This window comes from Poecilia latipinna, unplaced genomic scaffold (genome assembly GCF_001443285.1).
Source record: "Poecilia latipinna isolate Pla-1442-1.1 unplaced genomic scaffold, P_latipinna-1.0 Scaffold240, whole genome shotgun sequence".
NCBI lineage: Eukaryota > Metazoa > Chordata > Actinopteri > Cyprinodontiformes > Poeciliidae > Poecilia > Poecilia latipinna.
In genome coordinates, this window is record NW_015112856.1 from 284616 (window position 1) to 300020 (window position 15405).

At 38.5% G+C, this 15405-nt stretch overlaps 1 long non-coding RNA gene across 1 annotated transcript in view; it reads left to right on the forward strand.

Moving 5' to 3' along the window:
- Nucleotides 1-250: 250 nt before the first annotated feature.
- Nucleotides 251-15405, forward strand: part of LOC106947428 (uncharacterized) — a 53782-nt gene continuing 38627 nt past the window's right edge. The window contains exons 1-2 of the long non-coding RNA XR_001424987.1: nt 251-320; nt 448-563. This is a non-coding gene — a long non-coding RNA (uncharacterized LOC106947428). The remainder of the gene's footprint in view (nt 321-447; nt 564-15405) is intronic.

Below are 15405 nucleotides of genomic sequence, written 5' to 3' on the forward strand. Positions count from 1 at the left end.
TACATTTTCTCCTCCCTAATCGCTCAACATTCAACATCTTTTGTCAAACATATCTAGTGTCCATGAATATACAATGGAAAAGACTACACATGTAGCATGGAGAAAACAAAATCTAATGCATTCCACCAAAAATCCCTCATATGTTAATTTTATTTATGTATTTTAACTTTTAAAATTTATTTCATCATCTCTCATTTTTATCTTTGTGTAAAATTTATGTAATAATTTTGGGAAAGTTTCGCTTAGTTTTATTGTTGCGGTCGTAGCCCATGACGTCACTTCCTCCTTCACCAGCCCGTTCCTGGATGCTATGGTGGAAGGTGAGTTTTTCACGAGTTTCTGTCGGTATCTTGTTTAAATGTTGCTGTATATGACAAAATGTTTTACTATCTTTTAACTAGCGTGTTTTTATGATGTTCATTTTAGTTTTTATATATATTTTGGCAGAAGAATGAATGTGTTTGTCGAGTGGGCTAGCCGATTGCTCCTCATGTCGTTTCTTTGCTAAGGCGGACTGATGTCGGCTGAATATTCTCGGAAATGTTAACTTCCATCCTATACAGGTATGTTGTTCACATCTGTTATTTTTATTGAGCTTTCTTGTTCATTTTTGGAGTTTTATATATTTTATTTTCACAATATACCTACATATTGTTATGCATTTTGATTATTAATCACAAGTCAGCCGGTGGTTTGTGTTTATTTTTATTTGTTTTACTAAATTGCTTCAATAGCCTAAGTAGATAAATGATACAATAGAAAATAAAAGTAAGTAAAAAAATAAATAAATAAGAAGACAATTATAAAATGGACAAAGACACCAAACGCTCATAATATGAAGAAAAAAAACAGTTAATTTTAGCTGCAGCGATTTTCTTCCCTCCTTCACCATTTCTCTTTAATTGGTGTTGAAGGCCAGGGAAAATAGATGTTTTCAGTCTGGATTGATTAAAGTCTGATTAAATTATCCACAGAAATGGATTATTTCATTTAAATGTGAGCATTTTTCTGGTGTCTTTTGATGTTTGCTAGAAATCCAAACATAACCTTATTTTAACCAGAAGGAACTAGCCATAAATTATAACTTCTCAATTACTAACACAATATTTCCACCAGGTTATGTTTTCAAAATGTCTTTTAATGTTTATTAGATGTTTAAATGTAAGTTGTTTTACATTGAGTAGCAATAAAAACGGGAGCTAGCAGCTAGCATCAAACTCAGTCTTTAGTCCTTTACTTCCCTAAATATGTTTGATTTGGTCTGTTTCTTTAGACTGTTGTTTGGACATTATGAACTTTTATTTTTTATGATAAGTTTTTGCACCTGGCAGTGTTTCTTGGTCCAAACCTTGACAAAATATATAGGTCCCTTACTATTCACACAAGTGTATATTATCTTGAGGGTTTCTTCCATCTGTTCTCTGAAAAGATTTATACCCTGCCCTACAAAGGACAATCTCACCTCAAAACCATTTTCTTTTTCTTATTTACCAATAAAATAGAGATACTGCAGCTTTGTTGTTCTCATTATAAAACACCAAAGTCTGGAGATGTTTACAGCCACATGGATATGCATAAATACATATTTTTTTTTCTGTATGTAGAAGTTCAAACACAAGCCAAGCAATTGACAGGACTTCGTTTCACAACTGCCAGGAGGAAGAAATAAAGAATAAACTACGAATGCATGTAGGCCAAGATAAAAAACTCAAGTCCTTTTGAGTGGCAGCCCAGATTCAGTGGCTCAGGTGGGCTCAGCCAAGCGGGGCTCCACATGCATAAATATTGCAGGGTTTAAATCTGAATCCTGTGACCATTTTGATTTTGTGAAAGACTACAAGTAATAGAGTGAGAAAAGGAACTGGTGTGGCTTTCATTTCAGAACACGTAACTGTATGATATGTTATGCATTGCACATGAGATGAGCTCTTGCAAGTTTCATTTTCCTGTAGACTTGCTTGGGTTGTGGTAGTTTCTGGTACAAACCATCTGGTGGTGGATGAAAATGGAAAATTTGGGTCAAGGGTTTATAGTCACCTCGACCAAAATGTAGCACCGCTAGTTTTAATCACTTCAATTTATTAGAAACAACATTAACTGCTGTTAAGAGGCTACGTGTTTTACCAAATTTACCCCACGGTCACATTCTCCCCTTCCTGTCTCCTGTGCTGAACATGTCTACAGTTGTGTCATGGGATAATCAGTGCAGTCTGGAGGTGATCGACAGGTGATGAGAACCTCGATCTAAAAACGGCAGGAAGTCTGTCATAAAAGTTGTCAGCCTGTAAGTGAGAAGCTGCTGCAGAAATTCCCATGGAAAGAGAGACTGACTGCTTTTCTTGCCAAGTGTAAGAAAATGACAGAAGACTTCCATATGGAGTTTAAAAGCAGCAGAAAATATGTGAAATATTGATTCAACATTGGACTTTCCATCATGTTCAATAGAAATTTGAAGTTAAGACTAAAGCCATGAAAAAGTGTTAGTCTTTACTGCTTTTACAGGCCATGATATTTTACAGGCAGGTTTCACAGAACATTTAGCAAATCAAAGCTAAAGCACAAGATCAAAAATCACATTTCTCAACCTAAGACCTAAAATATGAATACAGCAAAATGCCCAAGACATCAATCAGGTAATTATTTACTTCTTACCATTTTGGACAAATTATTCATGTAGTAGCAGAGTCGCTACCCAGCATGCAGCCCACACTTCGATGTTAAAAGCATCAGCCAGGATGGGTGGTCTCTGCAGCGTCTTGATGAGGTCTGCAGGGGGCTGTAAAGAACGGTGTGGGCTCTCCATCTTGAAAGAGCGTGAGAGCGTCCCAAGTGTTTTGAGTAAGTGAAAAACCTGCGTAGTAATGTCATTATGTTTTAATATTGTGCTGGCAGCAGGGGTCCGGGTTGAACCTGAGTTCGCTGTATCTTCTGGCTTTCCTGGTTGGCTGAGAATTTTTCGTAGAAGCTCAGATCTGATGCCTGTGGCTGAAAGCAGTAGCACCAATGTTAGCACTGTCGCCTTGCCAAAAGAAACTCCTCAGTTCAATTACCTGTCTTATAATAGACTAGTGACTTGTCTAGTGCGTCCCATGACTCTCATCCGTTCACTGCCACACTGCCAGCTTAAGCAGAAGCATGTTTTCATCATCGTCACCATTTATTAATGAGGACAGGGTCATACTGCCATGCAGTTTATAACTCAAATTTAAATTTCACTTTTGGACTAGAGCTGAAACTGATGGTTGAGACCCAGAAACATTTTATAACTTAAAATTCCTCAGATTGTTAAAAGTTTAAGGGAGTAACTTTTTCACTTCCAATACGATGTAAATACCGCAGCTTTTAGTATTTGCCCATACTGATATTGATGTCAGCAAAAGCTTACATTACTCAGAGAACATTAGTCTTATAGTCGATGGAAACGGTTTGTATTTTTAGCCACTGAGTTTAAATGGCTTAAAATGATCAATTTCTCTGATTTTACTGTTCATATTTATGTGTTTGAGTGAAATGAACATTGTTCTTTTATTCTATGAACTACTGACAACATGTCTGAAATTCCAAGCAAAAATTCAGTATTTATTAGCAGAAAATGAGAAATGGAACAAACAATTCAAACCTTAAGGCAGAACCGTCCTACACGTTCCAACAAGCGGCTGCAGAAGTAAAGTCCTGAATAGTTCATGGTATAATTAGTGCTGCTTTGATGCTGACAGTGTCGTTATAATGGAAGCAGAACAACACGGATGTTCCATCCATGAAACAAAAGTAATCCCAGCACATCCAACGTCACACAGATGGGAATTTAAAATGTATTTGTTGACATGAAAGTATTTACAGGAACAAAAGCAGCTTAAATTATCAGATGATGGTTTGTACTATGAATTATTTATTTAATGAAAGCAGCCAACATAAAAGACATTTCCTGTTTCCCAGCAGGGTTCTTCACAAGTTATTTTGAGTCCTGGAGAACTGTGTAATGTCAGCTCTTCACTGTGTTCCAGCAAAGTTTGCAGACAAATCTGCTAAAAGGATTACAGAAAAAAAGTAATCGAGTAAAGTTTCTGTTGGCCTGTCAGAAGGAACCGTTCATATATTTAACAAAATCTATGAAAGGGCGATCTGGATCTTAAAAAATAACTGGCTTTATCATTGATTTTTTCCAATCACCAAATCAACATTATTGAAACACTATTTTTTAAATATTTTTGCTTCACACAGACATTAAGTTTGCTCTTAATTTGTAATACATCATGTTTAATGTGGATTTTCAACCCTTTTGAAGGTGAATAAAGACCAGCAGCTACAACAGAAGTATTTATTTGCTGCATTTGAGCGGGAACACCTGAGACACATGATGCTAACACTCACTTTTTCTGATTTATGATTTATTAGACAACATCTAAATTTGAAGACATGCATTTAGTAGTGCAGTGCACTAAATTGTAAGCAAATTTGTTGTTTAATAAAATGTAGCTTTTTTTCACCATTGGTTGTGAAAAAATTTTATTTTTCCCCTGATTTTATTTTTTTATTTGACTTCCTTCTTTGTCTGCCTAAAGAAAATCAGAAACATTTGATTTTATTTATATTTAGCTCTTTTAAATCTTGTATTTGGGCACTTGAGCAGTTATTTTAAGAGAAGCTTCAACAGAAAGGAAGTCGTGGACATGCCATGATAAAAGCAATTCATTGTTTCAATGTTTTCTAACTTCCATGAATAATTAATGATTAATTTAGATTTTATTTCAAACAGGTTTTAAAAAGCAGTCAGTAGGACAGAGAAAACATGTGCATACATAACCAAGAACAAAAACATTGTTTACCACTACTTCCTGTTAAATCTTACCCCTTAATTTGATGATTGATTTAGATATTTGCCAAAATAATAATAATTTAATTAATTTGTTCATGATTTAATAGCTATATGAAGATACCAGAGAAGTTTGATGGCTGCAGTGATGCAGATGTGCAGACGGTTGGTGGGTCAGAGGAGCATGTTGTGCAATAAGAGACCAACATGAAAGAGATGGATACAAAGAAATTCTTATATAATGGAGTTTACTTCAGGTTTTGTCCATTGAACAATCACAAAGAAAGCCTGTTTGTGTTGAATCTGCTTTGTTGTCGACCTCTTCTGAGAGCTGCGTTTCCTTTGTGTTGCACATCTGCACAATTGAGGCGAGGGACTCTCAAAATACGGAGCGGCGACATGACAGAGATAACTGCTCATTGTCTCTGTTCTCAAACTCTTGGCACAACATGATGACAAATTTGCTAAAGATGTCAGTATGACCTGAGAAGGAACAGAGGGAATCATATTGCACATTTCTGTTCACACCATGTCTGCTCTGGAGGCTTCAGATGTCTGGAGCTGTGTGTTTTATAATTGGATGTTGGGGATGAAAGAGCCACAATTGAGCATTGGTGGTCATAGGAAAGGTTCCAGTTTTTCATGGTTTACCCCTCGCAGTAATGAATGAATCATCGCTGCTCCACTGAAAGTCGTTTAAAGGGAAATTACAATCAGAAAGTCATTTAACTTACCTGACATTTTATGGGCTAATGCTTCAGTGACTACAGCTTTGAAGCATTTAACAGAAATCCTGTGTAGAGTATCAGAGTTTAGTTACTCCATGTGTGTTTGTGGATCAGAGATGGATTAAGATGTCCATTGAGGAATGTTCTTAAGGCATTGCAGGGAGTATGAGGTTCAGGAAATGTAGCTTTGGGCAATCCACTCCACTTGGATGACCAAAGTAAGAGATATGTCTGCATTCTTGGCACAAAGTCCAAGTTCAGGTTGTTCTACAGACAACCTGAACTTGGTTGCTCCCTATTGTTGATCCTGTGTTTTGTTTTCATGGGCAGGGTCTCAATCCTTACTTTAGAAGAGGATCTTTGGGTTTGGGAACAGCAAAGTGGTTGCTTTTGGAACATGAAGTGGTTCCTTCATGTGCTCCACAGAAAGGTGGACTGCTTTCTTTGGATGGGGAGTGAGTCTGCCTGATGCAGATCAGCTTTATTATGTTGTTGTTTGGAACAGGAGGTGGATTGATGTGTCTGGACCTTGTGTGCTATAATCCAGGCATTGTGTTGAAGAAAGGACTTCAGTTATGTTTGCTATAACAAAATCTACATCCACTTGGATGTAATAAGTTTCCTCTGTCTGCCCTTAAACAAGTGAAGAGCTTACAGAATTTGGGGCACCATGAAGCAAACACTTGAGATAGTTTGGGAAACTACACAAAAATACTTCAGTGGAGTTTGGTGTCTTGATTAAGCACAGGGCGATAGTAGAGAGAAAACTCTCTTTTAACAGGAATAAATCTCTAGTAGAGCCATAACTAGGCTCAGTGACCGTCTACTGTGACTGGGTGAGAGTTTGGCACAAGTTGGTTTTTGTAAAAAATATGAACCAAGAAAGAAAGGAAGATAAATTACATACATTCATAATTCTGCATAAACCATCACCAGAAAATTCAAACCATCAGCTTACACCGATTTTTTTTTTCTTTCTTTTTTTTTCTTGTGTGTGTGTGTGTGTGTGTGTGTGGTAGAAAGAGTCTGGCTTGGCTTTTACTTACTCAATATTCTGTAGAAAATTATTGGAAGTCCTGGTTCACATTATTTTTATGACATTGAAGAAGCATATCTAATAATTGTTATGCAAAAATCCCCCCAACCCAACAGAAACACAATAGTTTGGGACTTTTTTGGACGGTGCCAGAGAAGTTTCCAGCATGTGTTTCTTTTACGTGTGGGGCCGTTGTAATGGCCCTCAAAGTGCAGCCAGATGTGCAGACAAGAGAAAACAAGTGATGTGCACGGCTTGTTATCTTCTGCGGCTGAGCAAGTAAACTTTGGGGAGCAAAACTTTGGGAATTTGTTGTTCGTGGTGAACAAGCTTTGTTACTCACTAATGCATAGCTTTAGGCAAAGGATCATGTGGTTGAGCTAAAATATATATAAATGCATGAGTTACAAATTGAGATCATCAGAAAAAAACATGTGTCACAGTTTTACATTTTATTTGTCTTTCTTGGGATAAGTAGATTTTTCTCATGGAGAATATAATTTTATTTTGAGAAAGATTGCGACTACATGAGCGCTATTTGATGATTAGTCTGGACAACAGATGCACTAAAGAATTAAGGGATTTTTAGGTATCATGACGTTACCTAACATGACATAAAATAACTTATATTTAGATAAAAGGTGCTACATTTATCCCAATCTAAGCTTGGATTACTCACTGATAGCTTCAACCTCCAATCATTCAGGTTCTTTGATTTGATTAGATGTAAATAAATTCTTTGGTTGACGCATTAACACACATTGCTCATTTTCTAAATCTGCAATCAAGGAAATCAGTCAGCTGCAGCTTTGCACCTAATGTTGCTTTGATCTCCGCACCGTGGAGAAAGGGTCTCATGTTTTCTCAGGGGAGAGGGCTGTATAGGAAACCTGACTTAAATCCAAGCACATTAAGAGACTGTCTGGTTCGTGTTTATTGATCTACCCTGCAGTTTGCAGTTCCCAAGAAAGAAATAAACAATTGATTATTATTTGTGTGCTAACTGTCACTTCTGATTTGTGGTTATTTATACCAAATTTTGCAAACACATATGATTTCCCAGCAGGGTTTTGGTGGGGAAAGAAAATTAATTCCAGGTATTTTTGCTGTTGTAAGAGCAGAACTAAATAAAATCTTATGCTTTGAAAGAAATCTTATGTTTTTGAATGGTTATTTTTCTGTGTTTATCTTAAAAACCTCTCAGGAATTTAGCTTTTATCATTACTTCTGCTTTAGAGATCAAGTTTATAACTAAATAAGTCTTTATCATTTAGAAATTCCTAAATTTCCAACTTAAGCAGGATGCAGAAGATAAATGAATGAAAGTCCTTTTGGTGAACCATAATAAAATGCTAAACGTTGTGCCAAAAAGAAAGCAATTTATTTGTTCAGATTAAATAACAATAAATGACCAGTACTCCCTGCATTACATGTTGGTTCTGGATCTCAGGGGTTTTCTTCTGAAAGGTGATCTCTACCTGGCAGACGTTGTTCACTCTGAAGAGCCACTTGTACCCAGGGACGATCTGCATGATATTTCAGAATAGAACAATACTCTCGTCTTTTTCCATCCAATCTATCCATGCATCTCTTGCTCCATTTCCAAACAAGGCGCCAGGATACTTAAGGCAGAAATCCACTCTAAACCACCAGGGGGCCTTCTGCCTTTTTCTGGTTGAGAACCACATGGAGAAATTTGATTGTAGATAAACATTTGCTGACATGTTCTAAAGTTCTCTGTCCATCCTGATACCAGAATAATTTTATAAAGGTAAGCTGTTCTCCAACATGAACCCCAGTTTCTTCAAATAGTCTTTCATGTATAAAATACATGTTTGGATCATCAGAGGTTGTATTTAATCCCATTAAATTCCCACAAAAGCGTTCATGAATTTTATGCTAGCTCAGACTAGCTCACAGTATGTGTCTCTCACCAGGTTTGTGATTATTTTAGCACAGTTCTTGTCTTTGATCCATTTTAAAATGGTTAAAGTGCCATCAGGGAATACAGTTTCTATGAAGAGCTGAAGTTTGGCAGGAACAAACTTGAAATAAGAGCAACTGTTAAGGTGACCTTGATAGCATTGGGCAAACCCAAGGTTTACCAACGGAGCAGGATTCAGGTACATCCATAAATCCACGTGTCCATCAACGATTCCCCTTTATCCTTGCTGTATCATGGAAGAGTTGATGCCCATCTCCAGCGCCCATTGACTGAGGTACAGGATGCACCTTGACAGGTTTCCTCCCTTTTAAATTTCTTCTTTTCTGAGTTTTTGTTTAACGGACACAATATAACCTTGTCTATGAAACTTTAATTGCAGTCCCTTACAACCCTGTTAGCTAAAATCATGAATTATACATGATAAACCATATTTTTTACACATCTCGATCTGAATTCTGCCAGATCTGTACAATCAGAAATTTACTTACGTAGAACCTGCGTAGAGTAAGCTAAGAAACCTCAAAAACGCATAATTCCCCAAGCTAATATTCAATAACAGATGGGAGAAAAAGTCACTGATATCTGTCTATTTGGAAAGCCAAAGTTTCCATTAACCACAGATGAAGAAGAGTGAATCTTCCCAGCAGTGGCTGGCCTACAAAAATTACTCAGTCACTTTTCCAGGGGTAAGAAATGAAGCGAAATCAACATCTGAAGCTTTATTTTCCTCACGGTCAGTGTTTATGATTCTAGAACAAAAAGAACATTTTAAAAAATATGTTGCGGTCTGATGATGCAGAGGGCATGTCGTTATGTCTGGCTTAAAACAAAGACGGCATTGCTCCAACTCAAGCCACTGGTTGGTTTGAGTACTTTATTCCTCAATTTAGTTTGATGATCTGAAACAGCTTTTTGTGTCAAGCAAGTGTAAAAAACAAAGCAAAAACTGCAGTGATTTGTTGCAAAGCACATTTTTCAAGTCACTATTTAAATCCATGCAGACTAGACAAAGTGCCAGGCTCTGTGTGACGGGGACACACTCAGATTTGTAACCAGCTCTCTGTTGCATTGCATCAGCCTCCTAATGGTACTTGACATTGTTGAAGTGCTGAGGTTAATGTTAATGAGCATTGGAGTGTGTGTGGAGCTAACACTAAGCCTGTCCTTCATTCCTTGATATGCAGTTTTTCATCCGCCTTCCTGAAAGCGCTATCAATAAAAACCTTCAACTGGTTTGGTAATCCCAGGATACAAGGTCTGGCCCACCTAAAAACTACAATGCTGTCGGTTACAGTTAATATTCAAACTTTATTAGTCATAAATCCTTTGGGTTTTAATCTGCTTCACCTCCATGCGTTGGACTGAAATCGTATAGCCATATGGCTCCTTTTTTATTCTCACAAATTGGTCTACCACTCAGCTAAGCTCCCCATACTGAGCAGCATATATATATGACTTCAGCCATTTAGGTTTGGGAGCTTGGCCAAAGCTATATGTCAGAGCAGGAAAAAAAAAGTGGGAGCAGGGCGAAAATTTGGGTGTATGACTGAAAGCGCTGGCTCCCACCCCGCTCTACCGTCAGGGTTAAAGTACCTGGAGCTAACGGCTTTGGATGTGTGAGCTCGGGTCGGTGTGTGTGTGTTTCCCAGCATCTCGGGGTTAGGTTTCAGTTTTCGTGCTGATGGGAGGAAACGCTGATTTAATTTCAGCCTCCTTAGAGTGCCCCTAGACCTCTGATTTACAACCCTTGATACTTTAAGATAATACACTGAGGCCAGGCCGCATTAGCTGCAAGAGCAGGGAGAGTTAACATTAAGATTCACACTGTACAGCAAAGACAAGGCGGCTATAAACAACTGAAACAGATGGGAAATACTTTAAACTGGAGTTTTAGGGAAGATATTTATACATAACAAAGAGCTGCATGACGGCTATCCTCCTTTTGTCCACATCTCCTTTTCGACCATGGATTTCTAAGATGAGCTCCTGTGTTTTTATGGCCTATAACCATTCGGGGCTCTAACAGAAGACGTCATTATATATTCCACGGCACGGTGGCTCCTCTCGTCTGTTCTGTCCCATTGAGCTGCAGGGTGATCTTGAAGGAAGAGGGGGCACGGACAGGACCCCAGAAAATGAGATGCAGAGGTCATTAACTTTTATCCTTCACATAGGTTATGGATTTAAATAGAAAGCTGGAGCCATATTCAGAGTCTGTCCCTTCACAGTGACAGGTAGGGATCTTGGGAGGCAAAGCTAACATTCGAGGGGTGAGCTATAGCTGCCGGTTACTGATTTCCCTGTTGGATTCAGGAGATGGGGAAGTCTCTTATACCATGTCAAAGGGATATTATACCATAACCTGTTAGCAAAAGATCACAGAAACGGTAAAGAGTCACTTTTAGACGTTGTATGTGTGATCTACAGATAAACTTGGGGCACGTCTCTGCTCCCAGAAGAAGAGTTCAAGTATCTTGATGTCTTGTTTATGTGACAAGAAAGTCTTCATTTGCAATTCAGATACAAACTTGAAAAATGTACAGTGGCCCAGCGCTGCCTTAGAAATAAGTGGTGGAGCTCTGACAGAGGGGACTTGAAATACCCACACATACACACTCTCGCCTTCTTTTTTGAGACTTTCTGGGAAAATCACACTAGGAGGTGACCCACAACTCACTAGAGAGACTATGTATCCCTTCTGGCCTGCAAACGCCGTGTAGTTCCCAGAATCTGTTGGATAGTTTGGCTGGAAAGAGGAATGTCTGGGTTTCCATGATGGATCCTGAGCCACTTTGTCAAAGGTGGAATACCACACGCTGGTTTTCATGAAACACACCGTTACAAAGACTTTGGTTTTGTAAAATTAAAAATACAAATAACTCCTTTAAGGTGATCCACAACAACTTCTGAGCAAGAAAGCATGATTTGGTTTTAAACATAACATGAATTGCAGTAATAACTCACCAACTTAACCTATAGTGGCATTTTCAGAAAGTTAAAGAAGTTCAATAAAATTAACCAGAGTCTTTATTTGCTTATTAGTTTGCAGATCATTTTCCTACGCAGGACGAGTCGAAACCGATATTGCATTTCCAAAAACGTGAATTTATTTTGTTTCCAGAAACATACCTGGAAACAGCTGGACGGTGAGCACTGATAGAGACGGTAAACATTTATCGATTCTGGTATAGATGTTCCAGGTTGTGGATTAAGCTTCCAGTTGGTTACTATTTTAAACCCCTTCACTGTCATGATGAATCCTAATGGACCCATTATCTTACATGAAAGCAGCTGTGACCTGCATCAAAGCGTCGACCAGCTTTGATGCAGGTCAGAGCTGCTGTCTTGCTCTGGCCTTTGTGTATACAGGGATCCCTCACTATGTCGAGGTTCACCTTTCGTGGTCTTGCTGCTTCGCGGATTTTTTTGTGTGCAGTTTTCTTCACGGTGCATCGTGTTCTGCGTCCTGATTGGCCAAAATATACGTAATCAGAAACTTAACCTTTGAATGCCTGTTGAACAAAACTGTGGCCGGAGGCTCTGCCGTAGATACAGCTGTGATTCTCGCAAAGCAGCTTGGAGGAGACGCTTTAATGACGTAATTGATGCACACGCACATCTGCTGACCTGAAAACAGGTTTTGGTCTTTGGTTTCAATTTAGAGTATTTAATTATGCTGTGTAATAGTTGTAAAATAATAATGGTAACTACTTCGTGGATTTCACTTATCGCGGGTTATTTTGGGAACGCAACCCCCGTGAAAAACGAGGGATCACTGTACAAAAGTCTCCACTGACCTCTTAAGTTATTGTTTTGTGCTCTGCAAGAATTAAAGGATAAAATATTTCAACACGTTTCATCCACTGCATATATCATAAGGCATATGCTGCTTTATTTTTACAACTCACCTGTTACCAATTAAAATTGTATTTATTCATCTTCAGTTCTCGACAGAAAGTTATTCTCAAGATTAGGATTTAGAAAACCACCAGTGGAGCTGAATACAAAGTTTGCATCTTTATCCTTTTGAGTTATTGTGGGGTTTTGGATTTGGTTTATAAATGGAATAAACTCTTTAAACTTGAGGATTAAACTTGAGGATTGGGGTAAACCCTCCTTAAAGCCATGGCAGAACGTAGTTGGTCGAACGTTTGATTGATTTTTTTACCAAACAAACTAAATTTTACAATTACTTTTGTGAAAATGGGCAACATTTTTGTTGTTTCATCCAATAAAATCAAGTTAAATCCCAGAGATAAAAATAAGACCAGACAATCAATATGTGATAAATCTTCAATGAGCAATTAATATTTAATATGGCGTCTTCATTTTTTAATATGAATATAATTGGTGTTTCTCACTTTACCTGTCCCTGGTCATAACTTTACGAGTCACTGATGGGTGACTAGACCTTTAAAAAAGAAAAGATATCGTAATAAAATGTGAATATGCCCTGAAAGACACAAATGGGAGCCGGCAGATGGGAAGAAGGTGGAAAAAAGAGAAGAAAGCTCATCAGAAGCAGAAGCACACCAGCTGTCAGTCAGTGTCAGCCGGCTCCCGCGGCGCTGCAGACACCGTGTTGTTGGAGGCAGGAAGGACTGCGGCACCTCGCATGCCTGCAGGGCTCAGAGAGCAGGAGACGGTCGCAGCAGGCTTCACCCCTGGGCTTCCTCTTCATCTCCACGCTCATGTGGAATGTTTTGGTTTGTGACAGAAACGTCCGTGAGCCCAAACCCAGACCTCAGATTACGTCTGTGTCTCACTTTTGTATTCTACCGTCCTTGATGTTTGATTATTATTTATCCAAGTGTCTTTTGTGAGGAAAGCAACAATTAAAACCACTAGGAAAACTTTTCTGTGGAAGTAGGAGAGGTGAAAGGTCACTGCCTTAAAGGTTTGCACTGAAGGAACGAGGAGTGAAGCGATGACTCTGTGAACTCTAATCACTCGTTTCAGCTCGGTGTCGGTGGAAGGGCTTGATCACAACATGTTTGCCATATATCTTGTTATAAATGGTGTCTTTTTACAATGTGTTTGAACTTTCTGGCTCCCAGCCCCGCCGCTTTCACCCTGGTCAACTCCTACACAGAAATCTACAGAAGGTTTCAAAGCGTGTTAGCTAAAAACGTAGCGGAGGCAGGGAGGGAGGAGCTGTGGGAAATGATAGAAAGAAACCGATGCCTTGCAGTCATGTTTGGGTTGTGTGTGTTTGTGGGAATCCAGCAGCAGCAGGCGGGGAGCATGCCTCGGCTCGAGACCGAGCACCGTGAGGCAGAGCAGCAAATTATACCAGTTCAGGGATGAGCCTGAAGCTGTCAGCAGAAATGGAAATAAAAAGGGGCTTTGAGTGGCTCCACAGCAAGTCAGAATGACAGCCATGTAAATAATATTGGCTGAATATGCTGCAATTTGGACCTAATTTACCCCATTGCCCCTCCCTGCTCTCAGAAAGTAGAAAAACTTGAAACAATTTATCCTTTTGAAGGTTAAAATGAACATTTCAGGCCTGTGCGTTGGAAGAAGCTGTGTTCGCGACAGTAAGCGCAGCGATGCATGAGTCTGAGCAGGCCCTGCTCACTTCCTCCTATCCCGGCTGGCCCAAACTCTAAAAATCATTACTGCACCATCTGTCTGTCATGACTTTGGCATATTTTCACTTCACATTTATGACGCTTTTTTAACTAAAACCAGATGCAGACGGCCCTTAAAGAGCAGACTGATGCACCTCTTGGGGCTAATGGCTTAGAAGTGTGAACGTTGCTTTGGAGGGTCCTAACTCTGCCCCTTTTAATATCGAGCCACTGACATTAAATGAAAATACCATGCAGAGCTGGCAACCTTGGCCTCGTAATGAAGGCTGGCGAGGTTGCGTCACGTCCTGAGTGGATGTGTGTGACCGTGTCAGGCTGAGAACTCAGGGAACTCCAGAACGGCTTGGCAAGTTTTAAGGAATTAAGTCAGTGGCAAATACTCCTTACAGGAAAGAAATCTGTCAGAAAGAACAACCAATAAAATAACACTGATTTCTGTTAGAGTATGCAATAAAAGTGTGTCAAATATACATAAATAATGAGAGACCTGGAGGAAAATTAGGTGATAAAAGTGACAATGACTCTTTTTAAAATTTATTTAGCAATTTGTGTGTTTTTGGCCAAACTAAACTCTTTGGGCTGACATTGTCGTTTGAATGAAAAGAGCATTACAGATGTAGCTGGATTGATTTGATGGGTTAATAAAAGAATTGGCTCATGAAGAGCAAAAATTATGTTGGTGGCTAAGTGGAGTGCTAATAACGTTTTACCAGTTTTCTGTAGTACAGAGTTAGGAAAGGGTCAGAATTACTGTATGTTTGAAAAAACTATTTGAAACTGAGAAAATCAAAGCTGAAACTGAATAGTTCAACGGAATAGTGTTTATTTTGATGATAAAAGATTTAATTGTGTTTTGTGTTTTTCTTTACTGCACGTTTATGCTTCCTCCTTTCAGATTGGGGTCAAAATTTGAGTCAGACAAAAATAACCTGAAAGTGTCAAAAATTAGAAAATTGATAGAAACAGAGATGAATCTGAAGATGTGGAATCTAAAGTGAAACAAAAACGATGTAAAATATGAAGTCTAATTAAAACAACTACGTTTTTTTTTATTTCCCTCTTTGAACACTGTTTTCAGGTCATAAATCTAAAATTTGATGTTCAGATTCAAGTTTTATTTTTCAGTTTCAATTTCTTTTATTTGCAATAATTTTGACCTTTTTTGCTCCATACATGACAGAATGTGAAAAACAAATTGGTTGGACTGTTAAAGATAATTAAGGATTTTATTCAGTGGGTTAATTAACTTGAATAATTTTATAATGACCTTTAATCAAACAAGGCAGAGT